Consider the following 13173-nt stretch of genomic DNA (forward strand, 5'->3'; position numbering starts at 1 on the left):
CCGCTAGCGGCGAAAATCGCACGGTTTTTGGCCGCTAGCGTCGAAAATCGCGCTATTTTTGGCCGGTAGCGGTGAAAATCGCGATTTTTGCACGCCAGCTGAGAAAATCGCACGGTTTTTGGCCGCTAGCGGCGAAAATCGCGCAATGTTTGGCCGGTAGCGGCGAAAATCGCGCTATTTTTGCCCGCCAGCTGCAAAAATCGCATAGTTTCTGGTCGCTAGCGGGGAAAATCGCGCTATTTTTGGCCGGTAATAGCGAAAATCGCGATTTTTGCCCGCCAGCTGCGAAAATCGCATGGTTTTTGGGCGCTAGCGGCAAAAATCGCGCGGTTTTTGGCTGGTAGCAGAGAAAATCGCGCTATTTTTGCCCGCAAGCTGCAAAAATCGCATAGTTTCTGGCCGCTAGAGGCGAAAATCGCTCGATTTTTGGCCAATAGCGGCGAAATTCGCACGGTTTTTGGCCGCTAGCTGCGAAAATCGCGCTATTTTTGGCCGGAAGCGGTGAAAATCGCGATTCTTGCCCGCCAGCTGCGAAAATCGCATGGTATTTGGGCTGTAGCGGCGAAAATCGCGCTATTTTTGGCCAGTAGCAGCGAAAATCGCGCTATTTTTGCCGGCAAGCTGCAAAAATCGCATAGTTTCTGGCCCCTAGAGGCAAAAATCGCGCGATTTTTGGCCACTAGCGGCAAAATTCAACGATTTTTGGCCGCTAGCGGCGAAAATCGCACGGTTTTTGGCCGCTAGCGTCAAAAATCGCGCTATTTTTGGCCGGTAGCGGCGAAAATCGCGATTTTTGCCCGCCAGCTGCGAAAATCGCACGGTTTTTGCCCGCTATCGGCGAAAATCGCGCGGTTTTTGGCAGGTAGCGGCGAAATTCGCGCGATTTTTAACCGCCAGCTGCAAAAATCGCAGTTTCTGGCCGCTAGCGGCGAAAATCGCGCGATTTTTCGCCGCTAGCGGCGAAATTCGCACAGTTTTTGGCCGCTAGGGGCGAAAATCGCGCTATTTTTGGTCGGTAGCTGCGAAAATCGCGATTTTTGCCCGCCAGCTGCGAAAATCGCATGGTTTTAGGGCGCTAGCGGCAAAAATCGCGCGCTTTTTGGCCGGTAGCGGCGAAAATCGCGCTATTTTTGCCCGCCAGCTGCAAAAATCGCATAGTTTCTGGCCGCTAGAGGAGAAAATCGCGCGATTTTTGCCCAATAGCGGCGAAATTCGCACGGTTTTTGGCCGCTAGCGGCGAAAATCGCGCTATTTTTGGCCGGCAGCGGCGACAATCGCGATTTTTGCCAGCCAGCTTCGAAAATCGCACGGTTTTTGGCCGCTAGCGGCGAAAATCGCGCTATTTTTGGCCGGTAGCGGTGAAAATCGCGATTTTTGCACGCCAGCTGAAAAAATCGCACGGTTTTTGGCCGCTAGCGGCGAAAATCGCGCGATGTTTGGCCGGTAGCGGCGAAAATCGCGCTATTTTTGCCCGCCAGCTGCAAAAATCGCATAGTTTCTGGTCGCTAGCGGGGAAAATCGCGCTATTTTTGGCCGGTAATAGCGAAAATCGCGATTTTTGCCCGCCAGCTGCGAAAATCGCATGGTTTTTGGGCGCTAGCGGCAAAAATCGCGCGGTTTTTGGCTGGTAGCAGAGAAAATCGCGCTATTTTTGCCCGCAAGCTGCAAAAATCGCATAGTTTCTGGCCGCTAGAGGCGAAAATCGCTCGATTTTTGGCCAATAGCGGCGAAATTCGCACGGTTTTTGGCCGCTAGCGGCGAAAATCGCGCTATTTTTGGCCGGAAGCGGTGAAAATCGCGATTCTTGCCCGCCAGCTGCGAAAATCGCATGGTATTTGGGCTGTAGCGGCGAAAATCGCGCTATTTTTGGCCAGTAGCAGCGAAAATCGCGCTATTTTTGCCGGCAAGCTGCAAAAATCGCATAGTTTCTGGCCCCTAGAGGCAAAAATCGCGCGATTTTTGGCCAATAGCGGCAAAATTCAACGATTTTTGGCCGCTAGCGGCGAAAATCGCACGGTTTTTGGCCGCTAGCGTCAAAAATCGCGCTATTTTTGGCCGGTAGCGGCGAAAATCGCGATTTTTGCCCGCCAGCTGCGAAAATCGCATGGTTTTAGGGCGCTAGCGGCAAAAATCGCGCGCTTTTTGGCCGGTAGCGGCGAAAATCGCGCTATTTTTGCCCGCCAGCTGCAAAAATCGCATAGTTTCTGGCCGCTAGAGGCGAAAATCGCGCGATTTTTGCCCAATAGCGGCGAAATTCGCACGGTTTTTGGCCGCTAGCGGCGAAAATCGCGCTATTTTTGGCCGGCAGCGGCGACAATCGCGATTTTTGCCAGCCAGCTTCGAAAATCGCACGGTTTTTGGCCGCTAGCGGCGAAAATCGCGCTATTTTTGGCCGGTAGCGGCGAAAATTGCAATTCTTGCCCGCCAGCTGCGAAAATCGCATGGTTTTTGGGCTCTAGCGGCGAAAATCGCGCGGTTTTTGGCCAGTAGCAGCGAAAATCGCGCTATTTTTGCTCGCAAGCTGCAAAAATCGCATAGTTTCTGGCCCCTAGAGGCGAAAATCGCGCGATTTTTGGTCACTAGCGGCAAAAATCGACGATTTTTGGCCGCTAGCGGCGAAAATCGCACGGTTTTTGGCCGCTAGCGTCGAAAATCGCGCTATTTTTGGCCGGTAGCGGTGAAAATCGCGCTATTTTTGCCCGCCAGCTGCAAAAATCGCATAGTTTCTGGCCCCTAGAGGCGAAAATCGCGCGATTTTTGGTCACTAGCGGCAAAATTCGACGATTTTTGGCCGCTAGCGGCGAAAATCGCACGGTTTTTGGCCGGTAGCGGCGAAAATCGCGCTATTTTTGCCCGCCAGCTGCAAAAATCGCATAGTTTCAGGTCGCTACCGGGGAAAATCGCGCTATTTTTGGCCGGTAATAGCGAAAATCGCGATTTTTGCCCGCCAGCTGCGAAAATCGCATGGTTTTTGGGCGCTAGCGGCAAAAATCGCGCGGTTTTTGGCTGGTAGCAGAGAAAATCGCGCTATTTTTGCCCGCAAGCTGCAAAAATCGCATAGTTTCTGGCCGCTAGAGGCGAAAATCGCGCGATTTTTGGCCAATAGCGGCGAAATTCGCACGGTTTTTGGCCGCTAGCGGCGAAAATCGCGCTATTTTTGGCCGGTAGCGGCGACAATCGCGATTTTTGCCAGCCAGCTGCGAAAATCGCACGGTTTTTGGCCGCTAGCGGCGAAAATCGCGCTATTTTTGGCCGTTTGCGGCGAAAATCGCAATTCTTGCCCGCCAGCTGCGAGAATCGCATGGTTTTTGGGCTCTAGCGGCGATAATCGCGCGGTTTTTGGCCAGTAGCAGCGAAAATCGCGCTATTTTTGCTCGCAAAAATCGCATAGTTTCTGGCCCCTAGAGGCGAAAATCGCGCGATTTTTGGTCACTAGCGGCAAAATTCGACGATTTTTGGCCGCTAGCGGCGAAAATGGCACGGTTTTTGGCCGCTAGCGTCGAAAATCGCGCTATTTTTGGCCGGAAGCGGCAAAAATCGCGCGGTGTTTGGCCGGTAGCGGCGAAAATCGCGCTATTTTTGCCCGCCAGCTGCAAAAATCGTATAGTTTCTGGTCGCTAGCGGGGAAAATCGCGCTATTTTTGGCCGGTAATAGCGAAAATCGCGATTTTTGCCCGCCAGCTGCGAAAATCGCATGGTTTTTGGGCGCTAGCGGCAAAAATCGCGCGGTTTTTGGCTGGTAGCAGAGAAAATCGCGCTATTTTTGCCCGCAAGCTGCAAAAATCGCATAGTTTCTGGCCGCTAGAGGCGAAAATCGCGCGATTTTTGGCCAATAGTTGCGAAATTCGCACGGTTTTTGGCCGCTAGCGGCGAAAATCGCGCTATTTTTGGCCGGTAGCGGCGACAATCGCGACTTTTGCCAGCCAGCTGCGAAAATCGCATGGTATTTGGGCTCTAGCGGCGAAAATCGCGCTATTTTTGGCCAGTAGCAGCGAAAATCGCGCTATTTTTGCCGGCAAGCTGCAAAAATCGCATAGTTTCTGGCCCCTAGAGGCAAAAATCGCGCGATTTTTGGCCACTAGCGGCAAAATTCGACGATTTTTGGCCGCTAGCGGCGAAAATCGCACGGTTTTTGGCCGCTAGCGTCGAAAATCGCGCTATTTTTGGCCGGTAGCGGCGAAAATCCCGATTCTTCCCCGCCAGCTGCGAAAATCGCACGGTTTTTGGCCGGTAGCGGCGAAAATCGCGATTTTTGCCCGCCAGCTGCGAAAATCGCGCGGTTTTTGGCCGGTAGCGGCGAAAATCGCGCTATTTTTGCCCGCCAGCTGCAAAAATCGCATAGTTTCTGGTCGCTAGCGGGGAAAATCGCGCTATTTTTGGCCGGTAATGGCGAAAATCGCGATTTTTGCCCGCCAGCTGCGAAAATCGCACGTTTTTTTTGCCGCTAGCGGCGAAAATCGCACTATTTTTGGCCGGTAGCGGCGAAAATCGCGATTTTTGCCCGCCAGCTGCAAAAATCGCAAAGTTTCTGGTCGCTAGCGGCAAAAATCGCGCTATTTTTGACCGGTAGCGGCAAAAATCGCGATTTTTGCCAGCCAGCTGCGAAAATCGCATGATTTTTGGCCGCTAGCGGCGAAAATCGCGCGGTTTTTGGCAGGTAGCGGCGAAATTCACGCGATTTTTACCCGCCAACTGCAAAAATCGCACGGTTTTTGGCCGGTAGCGTCGAAAATCGCGCTATTTTTGGCCGGTAGCGGCGAAAATCGCGATTCTTGCCCGCCAGCTGCGAAAATCGCATAGTTTCTGGTCGCTAGCGGCGAAAATCGCGCTATTTTTGACCGGTAGCGGCGAAAATCGCGATTTTTGCCCGCCAGCTGCGAAAATCGCATGGTTTTTGGCCGCTAGCGGCGAAAATCGCGCGGTTTTTGGCAGGTAGCGGCAAAATTCGACGATTTTTGGCCGCTAGCGGAAAAATCGCACGGTTTTTGGCCACTAGTGTCGAAAATCGCGCTATTTTTGGCCGCTAGCGGCGAAAATCGCGCTATTTTTGCCCGCCAGCTGCGAAAATCGCATGGTTTTTGGCAGGTAGCAGAGAAAATCGCACTAATTTTTCCCGCAAGCTACAAAAATCGCATAGTTTCTGGCCCCTAGAGGCGAAAATCGCGCGATTTTTGGCCAGTAGCGGCGAAATTCGCTCGATTTTTTCCCGCCAGCTGCAAAAATCGCATAGTTTCTGGCCCTAGAGGCGAAAATCGCGCGATTTTTGGTCACTAGCGGCAAAATTCGACGATTTTTGGCCGCTAGCGGCGAAAATCGCACGTTTTTGGCCGCTAGCGTCGAAAATCGCGCTATTTTTGGCCGGTAGCGGTGAAAATCGCGCTATTTTTGCCCGCCAGCTGCAAAAATCGCATAGTTTCTGGCCCCTAGAGGCGAAAATCGCGCGATTTTTGGTCACTAGCGGCAAAATTCGACGATTTTTGGCCGCTAGCGTCGAAAATCGCGCTATTTTTGGCCGGTAGCGGTGAAAATCGCGCAATTTTTGCCCGCCAGCTGCAAAAATCGCATAGTTTCTGGTCGCTAGCGGGGAAAATCGCGCTATTTTTGGCCGGTAATAGCGAAAATCGCGATTTTTGCCCGCCAGCTGCGAAAATCGCATGGTTTTTGGGGGCTAGCGGCAAAAATCGCTCGGTTTTTGGCTGGTAGCAGAGAAAATCGCGCTATTTTTGCCCGCAAGCTGCAAAAATCGCATAGTTTCTGGCCGCTAGAGGCGAAAATCGCGCGATTTTTGGCCAAAAGCGGCGAAATTCGCACGGTTTTTGGCCGCTAGCGGCGAAAATCGCGCTATTTTTGGCCGGTAGCGGCGACAATCGCGATTTTTGCCAGCCAGCTGCGAAAATCGCACGGTTTTTGGCCGCTAGCGGCGAAAATCGCGCTATTTTTGGCCGTTAGCGGCGAAAATCGCAATTCTTGCCCGCCAGCTGCGAAAATCGCATGGTTTTTGGGCTCTAGCGGCGATAATCGCGCGGTTTTTGGCCAGTAGCAGCGAAAATCGCGCTATTTTTCTCGCAAGCTGCAAAAATCGCATAGTTTTTGGCCCCTAGAGGCGAAAATAGCGCGATTTTTGGTCACTAGCGGCAAAATTCGACGATTTTTGGCCGCTAGCGGCGAAAATCGCACGGTTTTTGGCCGCTAGCGTCGAAAATCGCGCTATTTTTGGCCGGTAGCGGTGAAAATCGCGATTTTTGCACGCCAGCTGCGAAAATCGCACGGTTTTTCGGCCGCTAGCGGCGAAAATCGCGCGATGTTTGGCCGGTAGCGGCGAAAATCGCGCTATTTTTGCCCGCCGGCTGCAAAAATCGCATAGTTTCTGGTCGCTAGCGGGGAAAATCGCGCTATTTTTGGCCGGTAATAGCGAAAATCACGATTTTTGCCCGCCAGCTGCGAAAATCGCATGGTTTTTGGGCGCTAGCGGCAAAAATCGCGCGGTTTTTGGCTGGTAGCAGAGAAAATCGCGCTATTTTTGCCCGCAAGCTGCAAAAATCGCATAGTTTCTGGCCGCTAGAGGCGAAAATCGCGCGATTTTTGGCCAATAGCGGCGAAATTCGCACGGTTTTTGGCCGCTAGCGGCGAAAATCGCGCTATTTTTGGAAGGTAGCAGCGACAATCGCGATTTTTGCCAGCCAGCTGCGAAAATCGCACGGTTTTTGGCCGCTAGCGGCGAAAATCGCGCTATTTTTGGCCGTTAGCGGCGAAAATCGCAATTCTTGCCCGCCAGCTGCGAAAATCGCATGGTTTTTGGGCTCTAGCGGCGATAATCGCGCGGTTTTTGGCCAGTAGCAGCGAAAATCGCGCTATTTTTGCTCGCAAGCTGCAAAAATCGCATAGTTTCTGGCCCCTAGAGGCGAAAATCGCGCGATTTTTGGTCACTAGCGGCAAAATTCGACGATTTTTGGCCGCTAGCGGCGAAAATCGCACGGTTTTTGGCCGCTAGCGTCGAAAATCGCGCTATTTTTGGCCGGTAGCGGTGAAAATCGCGATTTTTGCACGCCAGCTGCGAAAATCGCACAGTTTTTGGTTTTGGCCGCTAGCGGCGAAAATCGCGCGATGTTTGGCCGGTAGCAGCGAAAATCGCGCTATTTTTGCCCGCCAGCTGCAAAAGTCGCATAGTTTCTGGTCGCTAGCGGGGAAAATCGCGCTATTTTTGGCCGGTAATAGCGAAAATCGCGATTTTTGCCCGCCAGCTGCGAAAATCGCATGGTTTTTGGGCGCTAGCGGCAAAAATCGCGCGGTTTTTGGCTGGTAGCAGAGAAAATCGCGCTATTTTTGCCCGCAAGCTGCAAAAATCGCATAGTTTCTGGCCGCTAGAGGCGAAAATCGCTCGATTTTTGGCCAATAGCGGCGAAATTCGCACGGTTTTTGGCCGCTAGCGGCGAAAATCGCGCTATTTTTGGCCGGAAGCGGTGAAAATCGCGATTCTTGCCCGCCAGCTGCGAAAATCGCATGGTATTTGGGCTGTAGCGGCGAAAATCGCGCTATTTTTGGCCAGTAGCAGCGAAAATCGCGCTATTTTTGCCGGCAAGCTGCAAAAATCGCATAGTTTCTGGCCCCTAGAGGCAAAAATCGCGCGATTTTTGGCCACTAGCGGCAAAATTCGACGATTTTTGGCCGCTAACGGCGAAAATCGCACGGTTTTTGGCCGCTAGCGTCGAAAATCGCGCTATTTTTTGCCGGTAGCGGCGAAAATCGCGATTTTTGCCCGCCAGCTGCGAAAATCGCACGGTTTTTGGCCGCTATCGGCGATAATCGCGCGGTTTTTGGCAGGTAGCGGCGAAATTCGCGCGATTTTTACCCGCCAGCTGCAAAAATCGTAGTTCCTGGCCGCTAGCGGCGAAAATCGCGCGATTTTTCGCCGCTAGCGGCGAAATTCGCACAGTTTTTGGCCGCTAGGGGCGAAAATCGCGCTATTTTTGGTCGGTAGCTGCGAAAATCGCGATTTTTGCCCGCCAGCTGCGAAAATCGCATGGTTTTAGGGCGCTAGCGGCAAAAATCGCGCGCTTTTTGGCCGGTAGCGGCGAAAATCGCGCTATTTTTGCCCGCCAGCTGCAAAAATCGCATAGTTTCTGGCCGCTAGAGGCGAAAATCGCGCGATTTTTGCCCAATAGCAGCGAAATTCGCACGGTTTTTGGCCGCTAGCGGCGAAAATCGCGCTATTTTTGGCCGGCAGCGGCGACAATCGCGATTTTTGCCAGCCAGCTGCGAAAATCGCATGGTTTTTGGCCGCTAGCGGCGAAAATCGCGCTATTTTTGGCCGGTAGCGGCGAAAATCGCAATTCTTGCCCGCCAGCTGCGAAAATCGCATGGTTTTTGGGCTCTAGAGGCGAAAATCGCGCGGTTTTTGGCCAGTAGCAGCGAAAATCGCGCTATTTTTGCTCGCAAGCTGCAAAAATCGCATAGTTTCTGGCCCCTAGAGGCGAAAATCGCGCGATTTTTGGTCACTAGCGGCAAAATTCGACGATTTTTGGCCGCTAGCGGCGAAAATCGCACGGTTTTTGGCCGGTAGCGGCGAAAATCGCGCTATTTTTGCCCGCCAGCTGCAAAAATCGCATAGTTTCTGGTCGCTAGCGGGAAAAATCGCGCTATTTTTGGCCGGTAATAGCGAAAATCGCGATTTTTGCCCGCCAGCTGCGAAAATCGCATGGTTTTTGGGCGCTAGCGGCAAAAATGGCGCGGTTTTTGGCTGGTAGCAGAGAAAATCGCGCTATTTTTGCCCGCAAGCTGCAAAAATCGCATAGTTTATGGCCGCTATAGGCGAAAATCGCGCGATTTTTGGCCAATAGCAGCGAAATTCGCACGGTTTTTGGCCGCTAGCGGCGAAAATCGCGCTATTTTTGGCCGGTAGCGGCGACAATCGCGATTTTTGCCAGCCAGCTGCGAAAATCGCACGGTTTTTGGCCGCTAGCGGCGAAAATCGCGCTATTTTTGGCCGTTAGCGGCGAAAATCGCAATTCTTGCCCGCCAGCTGCGAAAATCGCATGGTTTTTGGGCTCTAGCGGCGATAATCGCGCGGTTTTTGGCAGGTAGCGGCGAAAATCGCGCTATTTTTGCCCGCCAGCTGCAAAAATCGCATAGTTTCTGGTCGCTAGCGGGGAAAATCGCGCTATTTTTGGCCGGTAATAGCGAAAATCGCGATTTTTGCCCGCCAGCTGCGAAAATCGCATGGTTTTTGGGCGCTAGCGGCAAAAATCGCGCGGTTTTTGGCTGGTAGCAGAGAAAATCGCGCTATTTTTGCCCGCAAGCTGCAAAAATCGCATAGTTTCTGGCCCCTAGTGGCAAAAATCGCGCGATTTTTGGCCACTAGCGGCAAAATTCGACGATTTTTGGCCGCTAGCGGCGAAAATCGCACGGTTTTTGGCCGCTAGCGTCGAAAATCGCGCTATTTTTGGCCGGTAGCGGTGAAAATCGCGATTTTTGCACGCCAGCTGCGAAAATCGCACGGTTTTTGGCCGCTAGCGGCGAAAATCGCGCGATGTTTGGCCGGTAGCGGCGAAAATCGCGCTATTTTTGCCCGCCGGCTGCAAAAATCGCATAGTTTCTGGTCGCTAGCGGGGAAAATCGCGCTATTTTTGGCCGGTAATAGCGAAAATCACGATTTTTGCCCGCCAGCTGCGAAAATCGCATGGTTTTTGGGCGCTAGCGGCAAAAATCGCGCGGTTTTTGGCTGGTAGCAGAGAAAATCGCGCTATTTTTGCCCGCAAGCTGCAAAAATCGCATAGTTTCTGGCCGCTAGAGGCGAAAATCGCGCGATTTTTGGCCAATAGCGGCGAAATTCGCACGGTTTTTGGCCGCTAGCGGCGAAAATCGCGCTATTTTTGGAAGGTAGCAGCGACAATCGCGATTTTTGCCAGCCAGCTGCGAAAATCGCACGGTTTTTGGCCGCTAGCGGCGAAAATCGCGCTATTTTTGGCCGTTAGCGGCGAAAATCGCAATTCTTGCCCGCCAGCTGCGAAAATCGCATGGTTTTTGGGCTCTAGCGGCGATAATCGCGCGGTTTTTGGCCAGTAGCAGCGAAAATCGCGCTATTTTTGCTCGCAAGCTGCAAAAATCGCATAGTTTCTGGCCCCTAGAGGCGAAAATCGCGCGATTTTTGGTCACTAGCGGCAAAATTCGACGATTTTTGGCCGCTAGCGGCGAAAATCGCACGGTTTTTGGCCGCTAGCGTCGAAAATCGCGCTATTTTTGGCCGGTAGCGGTGAAAATCGCGATTTTTGCACGCCAGCTGCGAAAATCGCACAGTTTTTGGTTTTGGCCGCTAGCGGCGAAAATCGCGCGATGTTTGGCCGGTAGCAGCGAAAATCGCGCTATTTTTGCCCGCCAGCTGCAAAAGTCGCATAGTTTCTGGTCGCTAGCGGGGAAAATCGCGCTATTTTTGGCCGGTAATAGCGAAAATCGCGATTTTTGCCCGCCAGCTGCGAAAATCGCATGGTTTTTGGGCGCTAGCGGCAAAAATCGCGCGGTTTTTGGCTGGTAGCAGAGAAAATCGCGCTATTTTTGCCCGCAAGCTGCAAAAATCGCATAGTTTCTGGCCGCTAGAGGCGAAAATCGCTCGATTTTTGGCCAATAGCGGCGAAATTCGCACGGTTTTTGGCCGCTAGCGGCGAAAATCGCGCTATTTTTGGCCGGAAGCGGTGAAAATCGCGATTCTTGCCCGCCAGCTGCGAAAATCGCATGGTATTTGGGCTGTAGCGGCGAAAATCGCGCTATTTTTGGCCAGTAGCAGCGAAAATCGCGCTATTTTTGCCGGCAAGCTGCAAAAATCGCATAGTTTCTGGCCCCTAGAGGCAAAAATCGCGCGATTTTTGGCCACTAGCGGCAAAATTCGACGATTTTTGGCCGCTAACGGCGAAAATCGCACGGTTTTTGGCCGCTAGCGTCGAAAATCGCGCTATTTTTGGCCGGTAGCGGCGAAAATCGCGATTTTTGCCCGCCAGCTGCGAAAATCGCACGGTTTTTGGCCGCTATCGGCGATAATCGCGCGGTTTTTGGCAGGTAGCGGCGAAATTCGCGCGATTTTTACCCGCCAGCTGCAAAAATCGTAGTTCCTGGCCGCTAGCGGCGAAAATCGCGCGATTTTTCGCCGCTAGCGGCGAAATTCGCACAGTTTTTGGCCGCTAGGGGCGAAAATCGCGCTATTTTTGGTCGGTAGCTGCGAAAATCGCGATTTTTGCCCGCCAGCTGCGAAAATCGCATGGTTTTAGGGCGCTAGCGGCAAAAATCGCGCGCTTTTTGGCCGGTAGCGGCGAAAATCGCGCTATTTTTGCCCGCCAGCTGCAAAAATCGCATAGTTTCTGGCCGCTAGAGGCGAAAATCGCGCGATTTTTGCCCAATAGCGGCGAAATTCGCACGGTTTTTGGCCGCTAGCGGCGAAAATCGCGCTATTTTTGGCCGGCAGCGGCGACAATCGCGATTTTTGCCAGCCAGCTGCGAAAATCGCATGGTTTTTGGCCGCTAGCGGCGAAAATCGCGCTATTTTTGGCCGGTAGCGGCGAAAATCGCAATTCTTGCCCGCCAGCTGCGAAAATCGCATGGTTTTTGGGCTCTAGAGGCGAAAATCGCGCGGTTTTTGGCCAGTAGCAGCGAAAATCGCGCTATTTTTGCTCGCAAGCTGCAAAAATCGCATAGTTTCTGGCCCCTAGAGGCGAAAATCGCGCGATTTTTGTTCACTAGCGGCAAAATTCGACGATTTTTGGCCGCTAGCGGCGAAAATCGCACGGTTTTTGGCCGGTAGCGGCGAAAATCGCGCTATTTTTGCCCGCCAGCTGCAAAAATCGCATAGTTTCTGGTCGCTAGCGGGAAAAATCGCGCTATTTTTGGCCGGTAATAGCGAAAATCGCGATTTTTGCCCGCCAGCTGCGAAAATCGCATGGTTTTTGGGCGCTAGCGGCAAAAATGGCGCGGTTTTTGGCTGGTAGCAGAGAAAATCGCGCTATTTTTGCCCGCAAGCTGCAAAAATCGCATAGTTTATGGCCGCTATAGGCGAAAATCGCGCGATTTTTGGCCAATAGCAGCGAAATTCGCACGGTTTTTGGCCGCTAGCGGCGAAAATCGCGCTATTTTTGGCCGGTAGCGGCGACAATCGCGATTTTTGCCAGCCAGCTGCGAAAATCGCACGGTTTTTGGCCGCTAGCGGCGAAAATCGCGCTATTTTTGGCCGTTAGCGGCGAAAATCGCAATTCTTGCCCGCCAGCTGCGAAAATCGCATGGTTTTTGGGCTCTAGCGGCGATAATCGCGCGGTTTTTGGCAGGTAGCGGCGAAAATCGCGCTATTTTTGCCCGCCAGCTGCAAAAATCGCATAGTTTCTGGTCGCTAGCGGGGAAAATCGCGCTATTTTTGGCCGGTAATAGCGAAAATCGCGATTTTTGCCCGCCAGCTGCGAAAATCGCATGGTTTTTGGGCGCTAGCGGCAAAAATCGCGCGGTTTTTGGCTGGTAGCAGAGAAAATCGCGCTATTTTTGCCCGCAAGCTGCAAAAATCGCATAGTTTCTGGCCGCTAGAGGCGAAAATCGCGCTATTTTTGGCCGGTAGCGGCGACAATCACGATTCTTCCCCGCCAGCTGCGAAAATCGCACGGTTTTTGGCCGGTAGCGGCGAAAATCGCGATTTTTGCCCGCCAGCTGCGAAAATCGCGCGGGTTTTGGCCGGTAGCGGCGAAAATCGCGCTATTTTTGCCCGCCAGCTGCAAAAATCGCATAGTTTCTGGTCGCTAGCGGGGAAAATCGCGCTATTTTTGGCCGGTAATGGCGAAAATCGCGATTTTTGCCCGCCAGCTGCGAAAATCGCACGTTTTTTTGCCGCTAGCGGCGAAAATCGCACGATTTTTGGCCGGTAGCGGCGAAAATCGCGATTTTTGCCCGCCAGCTGCAAAAATCGCAAAGTTTCTGGTCGCTAGCGGCAAAAATCGCGCTATTTTTGACCGGTAGCGGCAAAAATCGCGATTTTTGCCAGCCAGCTGCGAAAATCGCATGATTTTTGGCCGCTAGCGGCGAAAATCGCGCGGTTTTTGGCAGGTAGCGGCGAAATTCACGCGATTTTTACCCGCCAACTGCAAAAATCGCACGGTTTTTGGCCGGTAGCGTCGAAAATCGCGCTATTTTTGGCCGGTAGCGGCGAAAATC

The sequence above is a fragment of the Procambarus clarkii genome, chromosome 23 (assembly GCF_040958095.1).
Source record: "Procambarus clarkii isolate CNS0578487 chromosome 23, FALCON_Pclarkii_2.0, whole genome shotgun sequence".
NCBI lineage: Eukaryota > Metazoa > Arthropoda > Malacostraca > Decapoda > Cambaridae > Procambarus > Procambarus clarkii.